This window comes from Pleurodeles waltl, chromosome 4_2 (genome assembly GCF_031143425.1).
Source record: "Pleurodeles waltl isolate 20211129_DDA chromosome 4_2, aPleWal1.hap1.20221129, whole genome shotgun sequence".
NCBI classification, from domain to species: Eukaryota; Metazoa; Chordata; class Amphibia; order Caudata; family Salamandridae; genus Pleurodeles; species Pleurodeles waltl.
This window is the reverse complement of record NC_090443.1, coordinates 47,280,976-47,303,434: the sequence shown is the minus strand read 5'-3', so window position 1 is coordinate 47,303,434 and position 22,459 is coordinate 47,280,976. Positions and strand designations below refer to the sequence as shown.

Genomic DNA, 22,459 nt, shown 5'->3' with positions numbered 1-22,459 from the left:
TTCCAAACTGTCCCTTATTTCCGGTTGTTACAGATCTGAAGCACTACACTGCTGTTTTCAGGACTTCACCTTCGGGTTTGTTAAACCTTAATTCCAATTTTTTTAAAACGTTTGCCTCCAATTCCCTTTCTTTTTTTAACAACTCAGTTATACAGAAGCAGAGTACATAATCAGCAGAGAAAAAAAATAATTTTTACAGCTGGGCACTCTTTAACTTCATAGCTGCTGATTCCATGGAATGATCACGTTAATTGATAGATTGCCATTGGCGTCCACATGTTGCTATAAACTAAGCATTTTCCTTAACATCTCACCGTGTAGTATTGCCTATATGGAAAAGGGGCAATAAGAAAACAGAGTTGGCGGAAAAAGTCAAGTATGAATGAGTGCATGATACTAATGAAGTGCGAGTGTTTTAAAGTAATTCTCCAGTATGTTACTTCAGATCATAGCTCAGTTTGCATTTGCAAGAAAACAGGCAGATGGACTAGAAATTTTGTGGTGACTTCTGACCAGTCACAAGTTTACCAGAGATGCAACATAAAAGGAATAAGCTCCCACCTCAGATATCTAGATCAGTGGGTGCCGGGTAGAGCACCTTTCCCCATAAGAAAAAAATAAATGTTTACGTTTTTAAAGGAGAAATGATTTGGAAAGTCTCACCAAAGAGAAAACTGTGGCAAGTTTTATGCCGGTCTCTTTCACAGTGTCACTCCCTTTTCGTTAGCTTGGTGACTGCAAACATTTCTTTGAGATGGACTATTTAACAACGAGAACAGCACTACAGATAATAGATTTAAAGCTGTATTGATACTGCAGTTGCTTAGCTTGATTTCTTTTCAAGCAGCAGTAAGTACCTTATCGCAACAAGGGGATTAAAATCTCCAATTTATTCAGGGCATTAGAATCGATATCTATTATGGTTTTGTTCTAGTACAGCATCTGTGACAACACTATGAGGGCACATTTTCTATCCAGGTCCAACTTTTACTGTGCATCAGTAGATTCAGGGTTTGGAGAAGAGATAACAAAATAATGTTTTTTGTAATGCAGAATATCAGAACAGTTTTGCCATTGATATGCATTATAAATTACAGCTGATACCATTAACCTATATGATTGTACTCCGTTTCTCACATTTGGAAAGACGAATGGTTGATTTAAACCTGTTGGGATATAAGCTTGTGTCTGCCAGGCTTTTGTGAAATAATATTATAAATGGCTTTGGTTTGGTGTCCTTCAGACATGGTTTTGTTGGAGTGTCACATAAAGACTGGCTACTATATTTCTTTTGCCCATAGCAGTGTGGCACTGCTTTTTCTCCTGTTTGCTGTTTCTTCCTCACATGTAGTACACAGCTTGTCATCTCTCTTCTGTGATGGCTTTTCCTTTTCCCCATTCTTTTTTTATATATTTTTTTTTAATTGGCACATTGTGGTTATATCTTTCCACAGTTTCTTATCATACTTTTCTTATGTGTTTTTTTTTTTTTTTAACCAGGCTGTCTTTTTCCAGAGTTGGTATTTAAATTTTCTTTCACCTCTTGATATTGTTTATTTTTCTGAAGTGTTAAGCCCAAAAGGTGTCGGACAGTTTTACACCCAGCTTCAGCACTTTAAGTAAATCTCGTCCTACAGGTTCCCAGGAGAGGCAGTTTTTAAAAACCGACTTTGAAACAGGTCCCTATTGGGCTCTGCATTCATGCCCTTTACTGGCAAAACGAGTGATTGATTTCTCAACAATGACTAAAACACTTTAAAGGTAATCCATATCAGAGACAATCCTTTTTTTAAATTCGCGTTTAACTTCATTTTACGTTCTATAAGAGTATTTGCAATTTTTCAAGACTTTAAGGATCTGTAGTTTTGCATTCTGCGTATAACTGTTGTATAGCGCAAACTTTGAAATGAGTCGCCTCCAAGTGTCTGAGTAAGGTTAGGCTCTTTTTAGAGTGCTAATTCAGCACATTTATCAAAAACACTAAACCACACGGATTTGTTTGCACTAGTGCTCGACTCCGGGACATATACTTCCAAGCATTGTTTGTGGCCCAATGCTGTGATTTTTAGGTCTAACCTGAGATGGCACATGTGCTGTCGCTTGTAAGACGTTTTGTTTTCTAAAAGAGGCTTTGAGCCCACCCATAGCTTAGCATTCATTAACACTTATTTGCTGCTTCCTAATTGGCTGGTGGATGCCGGTTTCACTTCCTCTTCTTCCTGGGAGCATGGACCAAGTACTGATTGCTTCATTTCGATTACTGTCCGTCTGCAGCACACAGTGATATTGAGGTATTTTATTTTCCTTTAATTTTACCCCTTTTCTCGTTGCCATGCTGCTGTACAACATGGCTAAAAGACATTGTCAAAGCGAAAAGCTCTCGTATAGTTGCGACCTATTGGCTTTACCAATGCTTGTTTGGCATTGCAAAAACAGTACCTTAGTACTGGGGATTTCTTTTTTGTTTTCCCAGTTATAAGAGAAGTCGGTCCCAGCAGGCAGTTCGCTATTAACTACGAAAGGCCACGGTGCCATTTGGCCTTAGATTCTTAAAATTAAGAAAGCTTGCTTTTCTAAGACACACGCTTATTTTATTGTGCAGATATTACTGCCGGGTTCTAAATACGTGGAATACACACGTGGATTCTATGTGCCCATTCTTCCTAATTGCATGTAGCCTCTTCTTTAAACTACCTTTTAGCGTTACAGCTTCTCACTTCCGGTATGCAGCAGTTTGACCCTCTGTCCAGTGACGACACAGGAAGGTCAGCGAGGCCAGAGCGGTCCGAAGATGCACGTTGGTCCATCAACCGGTCTGTCATCAAATCACTCGCGCCATTGGCTCTACAACGAAACTGGCCTCGCCTTCCATGATCACCTTATTTTCTGTTTACAGTCAGCAGACTGACCACGCCCCTTCCCCACCCGTCTGCAGACGTCGTCTGCTTATAGCCCTCCCTGGCTGAGAGTCTTGGCCAAGTGATTGGTTTAGTGGGATTGCCAATAAAATTATTATTTACTTTCTGTTGGACGCAAGTACTGTCACTCTAGTGGTATTCTTTCATTGATTGAGTGTGTAACCTGTCAGTTCCTGTGTCCACAACGCCCTGATGTTGATGGGCGTGCCTGCAAAATGTTGAAATGCGATTGGTTACACCAACCGATGGAGAGGATGTGATTGGTTAAGCTGCTTGTCCGTGCAGACGGGGAGGGCGGGGCCATTCGAGGAGGGGCTGCTCAGTGTCAGGAGGACCCCGGGAGCGGTGCGGGAGAAGCCAAGGCGGTGAGTATACGTGTGTGGCCTGGAGATGGCCGTGCAGAGAGGACTGAGCAATGCGGTTTGCGGAGGAACTTTTCGCAATTGCAGCCCTTGTACTGAGTGAAGCCGAAACTATATTTGGATCTCCGAGGGAGGGTAGTAGAGGCCTAGGGAGGGGTGTTTGGATTAGACCCGTTCCTGCGGAAGGGAGATCTGGAGGAAGTCAGGTCTCGGAGAGGAAGTCATTCGGAGGCAGTGCTTTGGGGCCATACCGCAGCCTGGATGCAAGGTCTGAAGTAGGGTCCTGCGGACATTGGCCTGGACCTGGGAGGGGTCCTCACGAGAAGAATTAAGGGTGGTTCTGTCACAGAAGGAGGGCACACACATACCAAGAGGGACGCCTTGAAGGATGATGACAAATCTAGGAAGCTAGGCCTGGAAAGAGTGAATAGAGAAGGATCTTGGCCTGCAGTTAGAAGAAATGGGACAGATACCTAAGACGTGACGGAGAGTTATAGATACGGAGAGGGGCATTCCCTATTTCTGACCTCTCCCATTTTTTTAGCGCGGTCATTTATTGACATTGCTGTGGTGGATTAAGTACTCCTATAAGTAATAGGTAAATGCAGCATATATTTAGCTGCGCAGTGTAACACACACTTATTACCTTAGTTTTGTGTGGGTAGGGCCATTACGCGTGAGATGTGCGACTGAGTCTTGATTACCCTTCTTCCTCCTCTAAACAGTAGTTCGAAATTTGCATATTGCTTACGTAGGATTTTCTTGAAAGGTACATGTCATGCTATCTGGTGCAGGAGATCTCAACAAAGTTATTTAATCATTAACAGGTTAAATCCACGCAGCGAGATAAAAATCAAAACTAGGCCTTGTGAATATGGTCCCATTTATTCTGTTTATCAAGTGAGTCTGGAAATAAATCTAAGAGGCATTAAGCAGTGCTTTCTCAGGTCAGTTGAGTTTCACCGTGGTCATAAAGGAGCAAATCTGTGTTTATTACTACACTTGTTCCAATAAGATTTATTTTCAGTTATTGCATAGACGTAAATTACTTGTTTGGTTGCTTTAAATACACAAAATTCAGTGGTATAAAAGTCCACTTTGCACAGTGAACCTTTACATATTTTTTATACTTATTGAAAATGATATCATAAAGGCAGCGTCTGAAGAGGTTCACCTCTGCCATGGATGTCAATTCACCGAAGTGTCAGGGGTAGCAGAAGTGACATCACGCGTCTTTTGACCTCCACTTTCACTCACTCACACATAATTACACATGCACACAATTTCACACTTACACACAGTGTCTCACATGAAAACACTCACCCGCAAGCATGCACACAACATACACTTTTTACTTACCTCCGCTGTCATGTAAGAGCATATTCCAGATAACGGACTCCATTTGTATTACACTAATAGTGAATAATGTATTATTATTCACTATTAGTGTGATAAAAATGTGACAGAAAACAAAAATAGTGGCGCCCCAACTGACGTACGTAAGGACTAGCTGCCACTGCGTTCCTGACACTGAATTTGCCACCTCTGAGGCCAGGGATCGCAGCTGCGACCCCTACTTGACGCCCATGAACTCTGTCCGTCATTTAATTAGGAAACGAATCAGACTTATGAGTTTAGCCTCAACTCTTTATTTAATCACCAGCCTTACATGTGAAAGCCAAGCAAAACTATAACATTCAAAATGTAAACAAGGCCCATTGTTAGCTGTAGTTGTAGCTTCTACAATTTGACTGTAAACTACGTAATCAGCAGCCTATTTGTGAAATGTGAACATGATGATTCTTTTCAGTGATTATTGTAAGCTCTGCGTTATTGGCAGTGGCTTAAATATACTAGAGAATAAACGTTGCATGTCATTTATTCAGTAGTCTGTCTAGTCGTGAAAGTTGGACATGCTGATTTAAAAAAAAAAAAAAGCTAAAAAAACATTGTTTCTAGACTAATTTCTTCTAAATAAACATGTTGTAAAAATATGACTAACTTGTTGAATATGTTCTACATTTCCGTCTCAACGTTTGTGTGGTTTAGGATGCTAATAGCCCCCTCAGAGGCCCTAAGGGTCCATATTAGACAGATACCCAGTTTATGTGTGTGTGTGTGTGTATGTATGTGTGTATATATATATATATATCTATCCCACCGTGATCAAGACCGCGAGGGTCGAAACGCGTTGGTGTTAGTTTGTTTGGGGTCCTGTCATGAAATAAAAGTAACCTGCTGTAATCCTGTGAGTGCCGCAATTTTGACTCAATTGTCAAACTGGTGTGAATATATATATATATATATATATAATATCTCCCTCTCTCTCTCATATCATACCCATGTTCTGAACCCTCCTACATTAATGCATTGTTCTGATTAAAATGTTTTTTTTTTTACTAGCCAAGTAAACATATCAGTTGAAATTGGACTAGTTTTTAGGTCGCACAGCTCAAGCTGTCTGTTGGCGAAAGACCTGTTGTGTACAATACAAGTTTTTATTAGATTTTGGGTCAGCCAATTGATCATGATTGTCTTTTTTCACATCTCTCTCATTTGCTTACATATTCAAAGCTTTTACTACTTCTTCTGTTTATACCTCCCTGTAGCATAGCTTCTTTACCATCCTTTTGACTGATGTTCCTACAGTGCTTAAATTCCGGGAACTTTTTTTCTTTTTACTTCAGCACACAATGAGAATCTAGCTGCTGCTTTTCCCTTCAAATCCCTCCTGTTGCTCTGCCCAGTATTGGTCTTGCTTCTCTCTTTCTGTCCATGTCTCCTCTGCCCTTTCCATCTCATCGTTTTTGTGTCTTTCTCCCCCGCAACAATACACCCCCAGCTCCTCCATTTCTGCCCTGCTTCACACTTCTTGTCTGTCTGCGGTCAGTTGCTTCCCTTAGAACCATCCACCTCTGTTGCTCCCTCACAGTCCCGTTTTGTAAATTTTTACTGTGTAGGGGGGCCAAGCAGCTGCAAGTTGCTATATGCCCACTTCTTTCTTTAGAATGCTCTTTATTTGCAACTTTTGTTATATTGTTAAGTTTATGGAGTCTCAGAATGGTAAATTTAAGAAAGCCAAAATGTCAGCTGCAGTATCATAGCTTATGTTCACACATATTGGAGATGAATGCTTGTGCATACTTCATCACACTGCAGCAACCCTTCTACCTTTTCTTTTTTGCCAGTGTTGTTCAGCATATGCAACAAAGCCTTTTTTTGCTCATGGTGTTCTGCATCAATGATAATCACTGATAAAGGCAAAGGGTCAGCTAACACCTTTGAGTTCTTTTGGCTTTGCCAGTGCTTATTCTAGTGAGACGCTAAACTTGATCTTCACTGTGTGAGGCAACATTTTTTTAGGAATGTGAATTCAGGGCAAAAAAAAAACATTCAAATGTTTTTAGCCCTGCAGGTCGAGTTGCTTGAACAATCTACTCGACCTAACTAATGTGATTGACTCAGTAAAAGGTCTCAAAATGTGTGAACCTATGCAAATATTGTATTTTACAGTCTCCTTTTTCTTCATTCTCACATATGAGTGCTCCTTCAAATATGTGAGTTCAACATTTCTGCTGTAAAATAGTCCTCCTTTGTTTGATTAAATACATTAAAAGTGTGCTCCATGTATAATAAATCTAGCCCACATATAGGGTACACATGATCCTTGCATGACTTGCCCCTTAGTTTACTAATAGCTTTGCCATTAGGGCAGGAGTGTTTTTCAGTTTATGTTTAAACACTCACTTTTAATAAGTATGTTACTAAAGCATTATGTGGTAGCACGCTGTCATTTACAGACAAGACATGTCCAAAAACCTTCCCACTAACTTGCAGATTTACTGATACAACTGTATAGTGTATTAGCAATAATTGGTGAAAATTAGGTTTCAGAAAAAATATTTCACTTGCACATCACCAAGTAAAGTGTTCTTACTTTTTTCATCCTATTAAGATATTTTTTGTCATCACACAAGTACAAAAAAATTGTCTTTCACAGCTACTGAAATATATTTTGAAATGATTGTTATTTTGATTTAGTTATATAAATGTTGTTTATTAGGAAAAACCTAATACCCACAGCCTTTCATTTCACACAGGTCAGACAGTTCACCTTACAAAATCCTGTAACTCTGCAGTCACAAGGAAAGGTATTTGCATTGCAAGAAGACAAACTGACTTTTGACCTCTGTCTCTGAACACAGAGCAAATGTGACAAGAATAAGATTTAAAGACATCTTAATTGATACTTCAGTTTCTGACTGTACAGAACACATGTTCTTTGTCCACTTGCCAGAAGGACTAAAAATAGCTCAACCTCATAAAAAATGACTTGCTGTAGTGAGCTCTGGAATTGTAGCTGACTCTAGGTCCTCCATTCCCACCTTCTGGTTTGTTCCTTCATAAATTGATTGACATTCACCCGAGTACAGATGTGGGAACAAATGTATTAATCTGTTTACTGAATTGAATGTAAATTTGATAGTTGAGACTTAGGCCCAGATTTAAGAGGGCCTAGCACCTCCTTGCGCCACATGAGTGTCGTTTTTTAAAAACGCTAATGTGGCCTGATGAGGCCAAAATCGGTGCAACAGATTTACAAAGTAGCGTAATGCATGCATTGTGCCACTTTGTAACCCCTTGTGCCACATTATGCCTACGACAGGCACAATGTATGCAAGGAGCGGCATTCCCCCTTTGAGGTGGGGAGGGGATGGGGGGCCCACGAAAAAATGGCAACAAAGAAATCTTGAAGAATTCTTTGCCTTTTTTTTTGGGCAGTTTTAACGCCTGCTCAGAGCAGGTCGTTAAAAGGCGGCACAATATTGGTTACAATGGGGCCCTATGTACTGTTCAGTGTTAGAACCCAAATTTTGGCGCTAACCCTGAACAGTACATCAATAGCGTAAAAAATGTTGATGCTATTGCCCCCTACACTGTGCCATGTTGCGCCGTATCTTAGATACGGTGCACACGTTGTAGCAGTAGGGGGGTGCTAAGGGCCCAAGGAAAGTGGCGCTGCACTGGGTGCAGCACCACTTTTCGTAAATCTGCCCCTTAATCTCTAGGACTGAGATTTCCAATAACCTCCCCTCTACAGCCAGAAGACCCAGAATGCTTTGCAGAGCGTTCGTAATAAAGGCTCTTTTTCTGAACGCCACTCGAGAACATGTGAAGAAACATTTCTGGTTTAGGCAGTGAACACTGATTTTCAGCATCTTTGATTTCACTCTGTGCAATAGCTTATCACCGTTAAAAGCCGACCAGTCTGTGTTATGCTGAGTTTGGAGTAGAGTTATGTTTCATCATCTTTTTAATAGCATAAGCATGTGGACGTGTTTCTATGGTGCAATAACGTCGTGCTTCTGTGTAATTCACTACCGGTTCTTCAACGGGTTTTTAACTCTTAATCATGCCTGTTGTTTGCTGAACAGTTGTGATGAGAAGGCACCTCGATTAGGTCAGATGACCATGTAATACAAGATTTGGAAAAGCCAATAGTTCTGGTGCTGGCTGCCGAGATACTGCCTTTACAAATGCTTGCTTTCTTTAAATGTTTTTCGGTGAAGTATAACACAAACCGTTCAAAGAAGACAATCCATTGTGAATGCAAAGACAACCATCCTGGAATGGTGATAAATTTAGTGGAATGGTGATAAAAGTAATCAAAAGACAGACTCCTCCTGCAGTGCCCTTATGACATGCTGGACTCAGCAAGCTGCAGCGAGGGCCTGATAGCAGCAAATGCCGAGCTATGCAAGGCCTTTGCAAAAAGAAAATACATAGAAAAAAAGGAAGTGTGTTTATTTTTTGTTTTTTTGTTTTTAAAGAACCCATTGCCTAGTCACTCCAACTCTTGGCACTCAAATTGACTATTTTCTGTGTGGATGACGATATGGTTCTTGGACAGAATGCAGTCACTTGTGCAAAAGGGAGCCAATGGCTAAAGTGGGTTGACCCATTTCCCCAGGCTTTATGATGTGAAGAACCAGGCCTGACCGTTCGGGCTAGAATGCTCCCATTGGACCAGGGTCAAGACTTTATTTGCTTATGGCTGGGTCCAAACTGAGGTGGCATATTGTGCAAAATAACGCTGAACTGGGATGCTGCCCCAAGTGATTACCGGTGACTGCGATTAATTCAAACATTCCATCTGTCAGTTTATTGTACACTTTTGTATGATGTGGAGGGTAGAAGCAAAATATGAATGAGACAAAACAGACTAATGGATGAATAGGGCTAACTGAAAGCCCTTCTACATGTTTCTTTGTAATTTTTTTATGATCTTTTGGAAAAACACCACACCTTAAAAAAATGCTTGCCTTCTGAATCCTAACCAGTGATTTGAGCTCGAACATTCCAGTAAGTGACAGCTACTCTGTACTCACTCCATTGGCTTGCTCTAAAGATCAGTGTGATTTTTAAGACTGTCTGTATTGGCTATTAGTAGATCATTTTTATAACCCTGTGTACCTAACCTAAACATTGCTAATCTATGGCGGCTATGACGGTTGAGTAGTACTGTAGTCTTGGGGTCATCTTCCGGAAATACATGTCACAGGATATGTAAACTACTCCTAGTTGTCTCTGTTTTAGGGATATATTAAAATCAATCTTATTGGGCCAATTATAATTGGCTCTACCCACTTGCTATTCGCTTTGTTCCCATTGTGTACATACTATTCCCGATTTATGGTTTTGTCTTTTGTCTAATTTTATTTTTTTGTTTAAGCATTATACGTTTTCTGTGTTGTTTGTGTGTCAATTTGGACTAAGCTAATAACAATGGTCTAAAACTATGAATGTTATTAATTAAAAAGATGATAAAGCTTTGAATTTTAATTTTCACGTAAACCACCAAAGTGTAATCCCTTAACTAGTGCAATTAGAAATATGTTCAGCTCAAGCTGGAGTTTCTTGTGATAAGTTTTAGTTTCATAAAATGGTTTTGTACCTGGCTATGGATCGTGCCCAACAAATGTGCACAGACAAAAAAGAAAATTTACATTTTTAAATTAACATTGCTTTTAACATTGCCATTGCTTTTGCATGTGTTAGTGCTGTAAATAGTGATTGGATAGCCACATTTTTTCTATTTGGTTGTTTGCTATGTTTTATATTTCTTGTGCCTTTAGTTTGGAAGAGAAGTTGAAGCAGGTTAAATTTGGTCTGGAGCAAAATAATTGTTGTTTCTATCGCCCGGCCCTGCTTCTATTATGGCTTCTTTTTTGTAGATGAGGCTTTTTGCTTTTGTTTGTGGTGAGGATAGCTGGTGGCTGGTAGGTTTCTGTTAAAAATTGGTGAGTGCCATATGTGGTTCTGTAGAAATGTGTGTTTGAATTGAAATTTGTCTTCGCTCCACCTTAGGTCAGAGGAGTATGTTAAAGATAGGAGTGAATACTAAGCATTCTGAAACCAATCTGTCAGGCACATTTTGGCTCCTTTACGGTCCGGTTCGCAATGTCCCACTGTCAGAGGCAATTCATATGACTGTAACAGTTTCTGGTTCTATGATCACTCTGGTAAGCAAGTCCTTTCTGAAGGAGACCTTTACAAGACCTTTATTAGACCTTTATTAGCACTCTGTAGAAATCGATACGTTCTATTTTTAAGCCACCTTTAACCCTTTATCTCGAAAACCTGTTTATTAGCAGTGAAGAATTCAAGCAAGGTTAGAAACCTATGTTAATTTTCTACATTTCCCTGTCTGAATTGTGTCAAGCATCTCATGCTTGGAGTTATGTTAAATCAAGCACCCATACAACCCTGACCCAGCGAGAACAAATATTGTCTCATGCTACTGCATTGGAAGAGTTGTTGTAGGAAAGTGGGAATTGTAATATAAACAACCCACCATCAGGCAGCTGTGAAACGAAGAAGGAAGTGGTAGTGACCAATAGCAGTTAAGTAAGGTCTAAATCATGCCCTTCTTTAAAATTGGTGGCCCCTTGGTGCAATTCTGACAGATGCAACAAATGAGTGGCTTCTTTGCATCTACACATACAGTTCTTTAACTTGTATGCGTTGTGTGACAGGATGAGAATGGAGCAGCGTGGACTGTTGATGATGATAGAGAATTTTTTTTGGGTCTTTTACACTTGGTGAAGCGAATATTTTGGCCTTCATATTGTAGAGGGGACTACTCTGTGGTATTTATGATGATAGTGGATCCATGTTTACGTTTTGTGCTGACGGATTGAAAGGTGGGTCTTTCATAGCTGAGAAAGTTTTCCGTTTGATTCATTTTGAAGAAAGAAGGATTGGATAATGCCTTAACTAAGAGATGGTGCATGGGCTCTGTACAATGAAAAATACATATTTTGAGCTCCCCTGTTGGGTTGAGCTTTTATTGCCTTCTCCACTCCGAGGCCAGTTCAGAAGATTCCTTGGTTTAAAAAAAAAAAAAAAGTGGAAGGAAAGCTATTCAAGGGAGGGAGTGTAAAGAGGGGCCCTAGGAAGGAATGGAACATGGCGCTGACACTTTAGTTCTTTAGTTGTTTAGCGCCTGGGTTGGATTAAGTCCATATTGGGTGCTACTGTGAAAGGGACGCACGTTAGGGCTTGTATTATGAGATGGGGCAGATTGAGTTGTTTTTTCATTTTTTAACAGTGAAAGAGGGAACGGTTAAACTACATGCAAGGGGCAAGTTGGAATCTTAATGATAAAGACTGGCAGGTTGGGCTATTCACCAGAAAGGGACGTTTTAGGGTCTTTACAATGGGGTTATGGCTCTCAATGGGAAAAGAGGGCCATGTTCCATTTATACAGGGATGGAGCATGTTGAAATCTTTACACTGAGAGATGGGGTCTTTTCAACAAGCGGGGAAAGGTTGAAGACATTATGATGAGTTTGAAGGGCAATTTGGAATCTCAGTGATGATTGGAGTATATTGGGTGCTTTAATACAACAGAAGATAATTTTGGGGGTTTCATGTAGGGCCAGTCGGATGGACAGTTGATGATGAGAGAGGGCAGGGTTGGAGGTTTTAATCAATTAGCAAGGGCAGGTATTGTTTTTATATGGAATGGTTGTCTAAGCATCACTGTTGCTTCGTTCGAGGTTTGTATTTGAGAGCTGTCATGTAGGGTTCCAAAGAGTTTTGACATAATTTTACCTACATGTAAAGAGTTGACTGTGAATTGTGAGGATTAGATTTAAACTGCGATCATGATGTGACAGTCGTGACACAGCATAAAAAAGGTGTTTACGACAGAACATTCTTAAACAGTTTGAGATACTTATAATGCATGCAAATGGGAAAGTAGGGCGTGAGCAGGAAGAGTGCAATGTGTGGAAGTCAGTCTTAAACTAGGATCATAATACAGCCTCTAGATGATAATATAGGAGTTTCATATTCAATGCACACTTTTGCCGAAGGGGAGTTTGCTTGTAAGTGAAATCACTGGTTTAAGCACCAAGCGGTCATTTAATTTTTACAGCAAATAGATGGCTCAGACGCACATTTTTCCGGTCTAGCTGGTCACTTGAGTATTTAAGTAGTTCCAGTGGAATGCATCTGCTGATGTACTACATTGTAATTGTAGTAACTGTTCTTTAATGGTCTCTTAAAAGGCTTTAGGCTTTATGCACATAACATCAGCCTTCGACTGGGTGGATAGATGCAAACTATAGACAAAAATGCTTGAAATGGACATAGACACAACAATGATGCACTTCCTGGCACAGATGCATGGAAATGTAACGGCATATAATGAATGTGAGTAACAGTGAGTGTACTGACCCAATTGAAATGAAATGTGGTGTGAGGCAAGGTTGTGTATTGGCTACTTTTCTAGTCTGCCTTTATATCAATAACCTTGAAAGCCATCTTAGTTCAGTGGAAGAAAACATAGCGAAGGTGGAATGCAGAAAACTGCCCTACTCTACACAGTTGATTGTGTTCTAGTATCAAGACTGAGTGTAGGTCTACAAAAATGGTTAGATTTGTTTTTCATTCATGAGCAGTCCCATGTCATGGTTGTAGAGGTGTTTATCCCCACCCTGAAACCACGTAGTATTCTTGGAGACAGACTCCTCTATGTTCCATTCTGTACTTATTTAGGGGTTCAGTTACATCCGAAAGATACATGGTCATATTTAATTAAGACTAAGAATTTACAGTTTGACCAATGTACAGAGGCCTTATTTAGATTTTCAGGAAAAATGGGCTCCAAACCACTGGATGCTATGGTTAACATCTATTCTGCTAGTTGTCCCTCCACAGTGATAAATGGAGCTGGGGATTTGGGGATATTGAGATTTCACCACCTTACAGGTTGCTGAAAACCTCTTTCTGAAAAGGCTTTTGCCAGTCCCCAATAGTATCCCTAACTTTCTTTGCCATACGGAGCTAGGCATGTTTACCGTGGAAAATTGCATCAAACTAGCACCCTTAATGCTCTGGAGAGCGATGTGGGCTAAGGAAGAAACCCATCTTAATCAGACCATAATTAATGATTGTTTGCATCTTGACAATGTTCATAATATCTCTTGATTGAGATACGTAAAGAAGCAGTTTGATTCTTTAGGTAAAATGTACTGTTTTCACAATCCACAGTTATTTGCTACCATCTCAAAACAATGGCTGAAACTGGATTTTTTTAGCCGTATGTGAAAATGAAGAGTTGAAAAAGAGCAGTGTAAGTGAGTACCTCCCTCTTGTTATTAGAGATTTCATGGAACCCTACCTTTCTGTTCCCATTTACCCACTCAGAGAATTTCTATTTGACTAGATTCAGGTCTGGTGCAGCCCTTTGCATGTACCGTGGCTCCCTACCTGATTCTTCTCCTTGTGACTCAAAGTCCAGACAGTCAATGTTGCACTTTCTTTTCTTTTGTAAATTATATTCTGTAAAGAGGAAATAATCTTTAATCCATTGCTAAGATTTTTTAATATTAGAAGATGTAGGCCTGCCTCGTTTTATTTACAGCACTTACAGTTAGAATACATGTGTCTGATGGTCTGTTAATTTAAACTGATGTATGCTTGAGAAATCTCGTGGGGAAGTAATCTACTCTATTACTGTCTGTTATGTGATGATATATCAGTATTTTGCTCTGTGTATGCATCAGACAGTTTTGAATATGTATGGATGTTTAGATTTTTTTGTGTTTTTATAGGTACTAGGATTTCCATGGTTTTAATGATTTGGCATCCTTGTCCTTATATGTACAAGTCGTTTTATGCTATGAATGGATGTTACATTACTTTTATGCCTGTATGCACAAAACCATTTTGAGGTTTTAGGGATCCAATCACTGTACAGCTGAGACGTTTTATTATTGTTTTAGAGTTTTACCTGTAATAAGAAAAACTTTGTGCCTACTTATCCTTTGCTACGATGTACCCGAGCTTGCACCATGGATGTAAAACTTGATAAATATATAGCCCTTACCTTCACTTAGCACTTTATGACTTTAGATAGTAGTATTATGTTGTTGAGGTTTCATACTATGGATTTACATGAGCTAGGTCTTCTTCGATATTTAATTGTACATTGCATTCCATGATGCACTATATTACTGTTTGATGTATCTTTATCTGTTTTTTATCTTTTATGATCTGTGCTTGACTGAATAAAGATTGCCTTGACTTTGCCAAGGGATGAAGCATTAAGTTTGTTCAGTGCATTCTAGTTATTTTTTGGCATATGAGAGATGCGCACTGTGTATATTCTTTGTCCTTTTTATATTCGTATGGATTTGTATTGTACATTTAATAAATTATTAACTCTAATGGTCTTCTTAGAGTAAAGAAAAGGACTGAAAGGGAGAATACATATGATAAGCAAGATAAGAAATTTAGTTAGAGGCATCATCCTACACCCCTGTATGGTTGAAATGGAGAAACCTAGAATAAACATTATCAAAACAGGGCTAGGATGATGAAGCACGCTGCTCCATGGCCATCTGCTTGAGAGTTTTGTTTGTCTAAGGCAGAAATAATTACAAATCTGTTCACTCAATGTGGACAGAATACCACTTGAAAATTGCCAAACAGGTTTAGATTAATTTTGAGGGTTGGTGGTATGCTGCTCTTTGACTCTGACCATGACACATCTATGTACAGCGAATTGCAATTGCCAGGATTCCTTGTGTCAAATGCAGGTTTCTTCAGGAGAGATTTTCAGGTTGTCTAGAAAGGTTTCGATTTGAAAGATGTCCTAGTAATTACTCTTGGTCCCTCAGATGGTAAAGTAGCTCAAGGAGTCACGTTAATTTTATGCTGCATAGAAAATAACTTTCTGACTTTAAAAGATGCAGTTTATTGATTTTTGTAGCAGTGTTAGGTTTTATCATTCTTTTAATGGACAATGACGAGGGATTCGGATTTAGAGTGGGTTGTAATAACCTCTAAGAACTTGAAGAGAGACGGCAAGGTATGGAACTTCAGGACAGCAGAGGGAATAGTGTGGTGATAGGTGAAATGGTCAATGCATTCCTCAGGTCTGTGTGATGGTTTTCAAGTTCCTCAGCTTTCATTTTGAGATGAGGGGCTAACATCTTGCAGAGCGGCTTGGATGGGACCTCTGGGGGAGAAAGCAGTCAACTTGTTACAGCAGTGTGCCGGTTTTAGAAATTCTGAGCTGATCGTCACTGATTGATCAGTTTGCAGCAGAGACCAACCACATAGTAACTGGTTTTGTTCTCAAGATGGTTTCTCTGTGGCGTGTGAGGTGTTTCATGTAGTTTTGTTTGTCATTGAGATCCAAGTTCACTCTTCAGTTAGTGTCTAAGGAGCAGTTTGCAGTTTTTAGGCAAGTTGGTTGTGAACTATTTGTTGGATCTGTTGTTCTGAAAGGATAGTAGAGATTGAACCAGTGCCAAGCTGTCACATTCATTCAAGAACCAGTGATCGATGCTGCAGGCTGCTGTTTCTAGGGAGGGAAATCTGCCTAATGTTGTAGCGAGTGCTGTGCAGATGTGATCCAGTACTTTGCGGATGTGAGCCAGTGCTGGTAAGTTTAAGCCAATTAGATGGTGAGATGAAGAATTGGATGGTAGCATGAATGAATGAATAGAAAGCACAGTGTTACTACCATAGGATGCCCTGGTGCTGATGACTCACAGAATAAGCGATAGTCAGGAAAATAAGTTTGTTTTTTCTGGTATACAGAAAAGGCCTAGGTGCTGTGCAGAGAAATAGGGAGGGAGTTACAAGAAACTAATGCCTTATAAGACAGCATGCGGCTATTTGAGCATGCATGATTGGAGCATGATATTCTAAGGTTTGATTTTGAAGCGAGCTGGAGTAGGAGCATATGGAATGAGCACGGTAGCAGAGGGGAAACGTTTATAGACCTTAAGTGTTGTTCAACCTGCAAAGATAGCATCAATTATGTGTTTAGCAGAGTACTAGCTGCTGATGAAGGTGGGAGAAGGAGTAGACGAAAGAGCCAGAGCAGCGGAGAACAGGTTGAAAGAGAGTAGGAGGACATGTGTGGGAGTAGATCATGATGGGCTTTTAGTGTTTAAAGCAGTATCTTGAGGGGCTATAGGAGTTTGTGGAGCTCAACATGGGCCATTTAAATGAGTGAGTGAGTGAGATGGAGAGAATGCCAGTGTATTAGGATAGGGACATAAAACCTTGAGTACTCTGAGGTATAGTTTAAGAAAGGGCGAGTGGAGATGAAAGTGTGATGATATTTTAAATAAGAAAATGGTTGAGAGACTGGAAGGAAGAATGCCAAGAAGGTTAGCAAAGAAGAACCAAATGTTATTAGAACATTGGAATGTTGAGAGCTCAATTGAAAACAATGGAGCAGGAGCGGCCTATATACACTGGTAAAGACCTGCTGTTCTCAACATTTCAGTGTACTAATAAACACCCCTGTCTTTCCAGAATACATAAAGTGGACAAGAGAAAGTGAAAGGCAGAGGCCATGCTGCAGGGCACACCAGAGGCTTTCCCTTTCCTCCTCCACAGCTCAGAGTCACTGGAGCCTCGGAGGGAGGAAGGGTGGATGCTTCGCAGCTCTTGGGTCTCACTGGCTCAGCTGAACGAAAAAAAGAGTACTTCAGCTAAGCCAGTGAGGACAAGGGGGCTGAGTTCAGCCCACTTTCACATCTCTTGCTGTCAATGTTAAACAGCTAACAGCCGTGGCCCTGCGTGTGGCTGTCAGCTGCTGAACATTCACAGCAACATCTGTGAATCAAAAGGACTCGGAGCCCGAGGGGGGATTGCAGCCCCCTCCGGCTCTGAGAGGCCTTTGTACTTTTTTATTGGAACATTCCGCTGTATTGCTGGCAGAAAGTTCTAATAGCCTTATATCCTGCTGTTGCTCGGATATACCAGCCATTGAAGGCCTGCTCCATTGCGGGCCTTTAATGGCTGGTATAGCCCCCTAAAACGGACTATGAGACTATATTAGAACACTGGAATGTTTGGAGCTCCATTGAAGATAATGGAGTCTCCATCTAGTGGCTGGTAGAATGCCAGGGCTCCAACATTCCAGTGATTTTGTTCCCAGCTCTTGCTGTGAACAAAGGCCTCACGGTGCCCGAGGGGATTTCAACCTCCTCTGGCTCAGTGAGGCCTTTGTTTTACTAATTAGAACATTTTTGCCTTGTAGAGGTGGAATGTTCGAATAGCCTTATAGCCCGCCATAGCTGGATTATGCCAGCCATTAAAGGCCTGCTCCCTTGCAGGCCTTTAAGATTATATTAGAATATTGGAATGTTGGGAGCTCCATTGAAGACAATGGAGTGCTCAGGGCTTTTAATGGCTGGTAGACTTCCGGAGCTTCAACATTCCAATATTTTTTTTCACAGCTGTTCCTGTGAACAAAGGCCTCACAGAGCCCGAGGGGATTCCATACACCTCTGGCTTCATGGTGTCTTTGTTATCCTAGTTGGAACATTCTGCCCTCTAGGGGCGGAATGTTGTAATAGCCATATAGCCTGCCGTAGCTAACGTATATCATCTATTGAAGGCCCACTCCCTTGTTAATGGCCCTTGCCTTCGTCTCGGGCCTTGAATGCTGGAGTTGGCCTTTAATGGCTGGTATAGCCCACTACGGTGGGATTTGCAGCTGTAATGGAGGACTAGGGGAGACTGAAATTAAAAACTTCAGCAGAATAGTACATCAAATAGAGAGTAGGCAGAGAGTGTATTACAGGCAGCAACAGTAGGCAACACCAGCAGAGGCTGTCTGATATGGTGTGAACAAGTTGATCCATATATGATGAAACATGCAAATTGGAATTTGCAGATAAATGCAAGTTAAGTTGCCCTGAAAGAGTCTAGTTTGGCCTTTTGTGATGGTAGAAGGACACGTTGGGCTCTTTCCCATGCAAGAGTGGCTAGTTTGTAAAGTGAGATGAAAAGGCAGTTTAAGTTGTGTTTACAACGAGTAAGTCGTAGGTTAGGGTGGGTATGTTAAGTGAGTCGAATTATATGCATCACCACACCAGTGATCTGGACCTTGATTCTAGAGTTACGTCATTTTATGATTACAAATCTGGGGTTTGAATGAGCATAGAAATGTTTTGTGCAGGAGGCAATGCAAGAAAATGCAGGAATTTTGTAGCACAAACCTCACCGTGTGGGTGATGAAGTGCTCTGAGAAATAGTTGTTGGTAACAATGGAGATGATAAAATATATTGGTTAACGTTCACAGTGGAGTTGGGAAACAGCAAAAGAAGCAGAAATGCCCAGCAAGTCCATTTTAAAGGCCTAAAACGTGAAGGGAGATTAAGTTTCACTGCCGTAGCAGGAAGCTGTTTCACAGCTCGAGCCATGTCACTTAAATGTGCCACAGATGCTTGAGGATGTTAGATGACTGGTGTGTGGTACTGGTTCTAAACAGCCATGTTATGGCAGTGAGGATCAATAGAGTAATGGGGACGGCACTTTATCATTACAGTTTTTTAACATATTGAGTTTTAGCGAAAACAAATTCATCCAGTTTGAGTGTTGGGGAATTGCTTCAGGTGTCATCTGTTGAAGATGTGCTCAAGTAATTGTTTGTGGTTCTTTCTTTGTAAACTTCGGGGAGCTAAATTACTCAATCTGTGCACTCTTGGAGTGCAGCGTGAGGAAGGGAAAGAATCTTGCAGGATCATTGCAGTAGTGACCATCCAAGTATATTGCGTGAAGCAGAGTCCCATAATTATCTGTGAGGAATGCTGCTAAGAAGTCAAGGATCTTTAAATAAAAGATGAAACTATCCTGGTCTCACAAGGATATCAAATACATTGTCTGATACTTGGAGCCCTGCCATCTCTGTGCTTCTTTGTGGTCAATATAATTGAACGAACTCATCAGGTTATTTTTGCATATTGTGAAATGGAATGAGCAGTGTTTTCGATTCAGTAGGGAAAGTGAGTGTAGTGACAGGCTTAATTAAGTTTGTTCAAATTAGTGATGGCTTGTCTAGTTTTATTAGGAATGCAGTGTTTCTAGGGCATCCTCAGGTGACTACGGAAGATGCACTTTATGAAACATGTTTATACAGTGCTTCATGGTGACGAGTAGTGCCTAAAGGTAGTTTGATACAGGCTTGATTTATTTTTTGCAGCATTGAAATATTGTGTCTAGAATCAGACTCTTGTGTATTGTTCTGTGTATGTTTTAAGACCTAAAGTATTCTGGGATGTGGGGTTGTTGACCTATCATCTCCAGCTGTCTCACCATTCTACGCGTCTGTCACATTTTCGGGTCTGCAACTAGTTGGAAGGCTGGTGCCCACACTTTACCCATGAGGCTCTTAGACATATACTCAGTGGGAGAATTGTAGACCAGACCTGGAAGTGTCATATGATAGGCTGAGACTGAGGAGTGATGTCATTCCGGGTTAAGGACAAAACCATTACTGTGAGTGGTAGAAGACCTTTGAACCCTCCTTCTATACGACATGATGGTGCTGATGATGATCAGAGTATACATTATTGGGATGATTAACACGGGCACTAAAATAGCATACATGCTTCCTGAACATCTTCTTTCATCTGAACTTTCAAACTCCCTGACATACATGGCAAACATAAAGACCTAACATATAGTATGCTTAATAAAGGAGAAAGACATGTGGGCAAAAAGGCAGTTTTAGTTACCTGAAAAAATGAGATGAGTATATGATGGCTGGAGTTTTCTACAGTGAAATGAGATAGCTAAGTGGAACAATACCACCATACAGTCATACAAATACCTGGTAAACCTTCTACAGACTACACCTCATTCCGGCCATTATCAATCAACAACATTAAAACCAAAATACTGTTGAAAATGTTCTCTGATGAACTGCCCCTTAATTCACAAATACCAGAACTTTATGCCTAGAAAGATAATACACAATTGCAGGGGTGGCTCCTTCAACTGTGTTGCTGGGCTGGAGAGAGCCTGCACAAGCTCCCAGTCTGCCTGGGAGCGCACTGGCTGGGCGCTCCCAGCCAATCCTGATGCTGCTCTGAGCAGGCTGGGAGCCTGTGCCTGCAGCCTGCCTGCAAGAGGAGAAGCGCAGTGGTTATGGAGGCGGCTGTGACAATTCAGGTAAGTTTTTATTAATTACTCCACCCCTGTGTGCCGCCCCGCCCCGCCCCGCCCCCTGCTACTACCGCGAGCCGATCCTGCACCATTGCCTCTGATGCTTACAGGTAGCTCTAGTTCAGCTGGATGAATTAGACAACTCTAGTGCCTTGGACTTCAGAAAAGCTTTGGACTCAGTCCACTTGCCTTTTATGTTTCAAAAACTTGAGAACATAAATCTTGGGCCACTTTTCACAGGATATACCAAAGTCCTTTATGCTGCCCCATGGGTTCAGGTAAGGGTGAACACAATGTTCTTTCCCATTTCTTGACTCTTTGAATCGTGGCAATTGACAAGACTTGAATGCTGGCCAGTATCCTCTCCTCTTCCCTTCGATGTTAGAACCACTTGTAAAATAGATTAGAAAAGATGTACATCTCAGCTGCTTTAGTTGGAGAGATGCATACACAGCAGACTAATCCTTTCCATGAATTATATGCTCCTGTACATCCAAAACCCTGAGAGGACATTTTTGGGCTAAACATTGGTCAAATTGACATATGACCTGATTACGATTAACTATAGTAGGGCCCCATATTTCTTGAATCTCAGCTGGGCAGAGGGTAACTTTCAAATCTTAGGTATGTGCATAGTCGAGATGGAAAACATATCAGCCCTCTTCCAGCGAGTGAGCCGGGAGATGGACTCTTGATATATATTCCACCACTGGCCATAAGGGGCTGTGGGGCATTATTCAAAATGATTTTACTCCAATAAATCCTGTACTTAGTGCAGAACTATGCTTATGACACCCCTTAAGAATGTGCAGGCTTTGATTAGGAATTATCTCTGTACAGGTGGACTCTCACAGGTCTCCTTTCAAAAATGTATTCTATCGCCCTAGGAACTTAGCTGAGACTTGCAGATGTTTGCTTGTGCTTTGGACATGCAAATGATTCCAGTTAACAGCTGGATTTTTGAAGACTGAGACAATCCCGGTGTTAGTATAAAACTGCAATGCCTACCTAGACTCTCCCTGCTAAAGCTACTATATTGCCCCACATGCACATCCACACTACAACGCCAGAATCCCAGTAATTTGTTGCCTCCGGTTGATTCCATGGAGAGGTGATCTCTACTCTCGAGACCCCACTCTGGCATGGCATGTGGTTAAAAGGTCATGTGTCTAGAGGCATTCAAGACTTGATCGGGACCTCCAAACTGGGCCATATTAGGGAAGGGAACCATATTAACATCTCTGAACAGATGACACTGGACTGCTTTTTGCACAATTCTCAGTTCTACAAACATTTGTAGCTACACGGTGCAGTTGATACCCTTAGAGATAAACTATTAGTAGTAGCCAAATTCACTGCTTTAGTGCCTAAAATTGCAATGGAACAACTGTGAAAAATGTATCTCCACCCACACTCCTAACCCATTGCAACAACTTCACATGTGATGGGAACAGGATTTAGGAACTTTGGAATAGATTGATTGGCGCGAAGCCAAAGTTGCCTCCCACACCAGAATATCATCTTGCATTCCTTTGTCTCAGATGAAAACGTGAAATAGGAACTTTCTTTTGAACAACATGGGAATGTCCTTATCTCACACTCTCGCACAGGTAGTTTGTGTAATGGTAGACCAATCACAGTGGATTTCAAAATGGCATGTTATTGTGGATAATGGAGGAATGGGGAGGACC

At 40.9% G+C, this 22,459-nt stretch overlaps 1 protein-coding gene across 3 annotated transcripts in view; it reads left to right on the top strand.

Moving 5' to 3' along the window:
• Positions 1 to 3,209: 3,209 nt before the first annotated feature.
• RAB5B (RAB5B, member RAS oncogene family) overlaps positions 3,210 to 22,459 on the top strand; it is a 67,504-nt gene continuing 48,254 nt past the window's right edge. The window contains exons 1-2 of one of the 3 annotated variants that reach the window (XM_069230595.1): positions 3,241 to 3,283; positions 13,841 to 13,922. The gene's annotated coding sequence lies outside the window, so the exon portion shown is untranslated. Of the gene's footprint in view, positions 3,284 to 13,840; positions 13,927 to 22,459 lie in introns of all 3 variants that reach the window. The other 2 variants (XM_069230596.1, XM_069230594.1) reach the window with 2 other exon arrangements.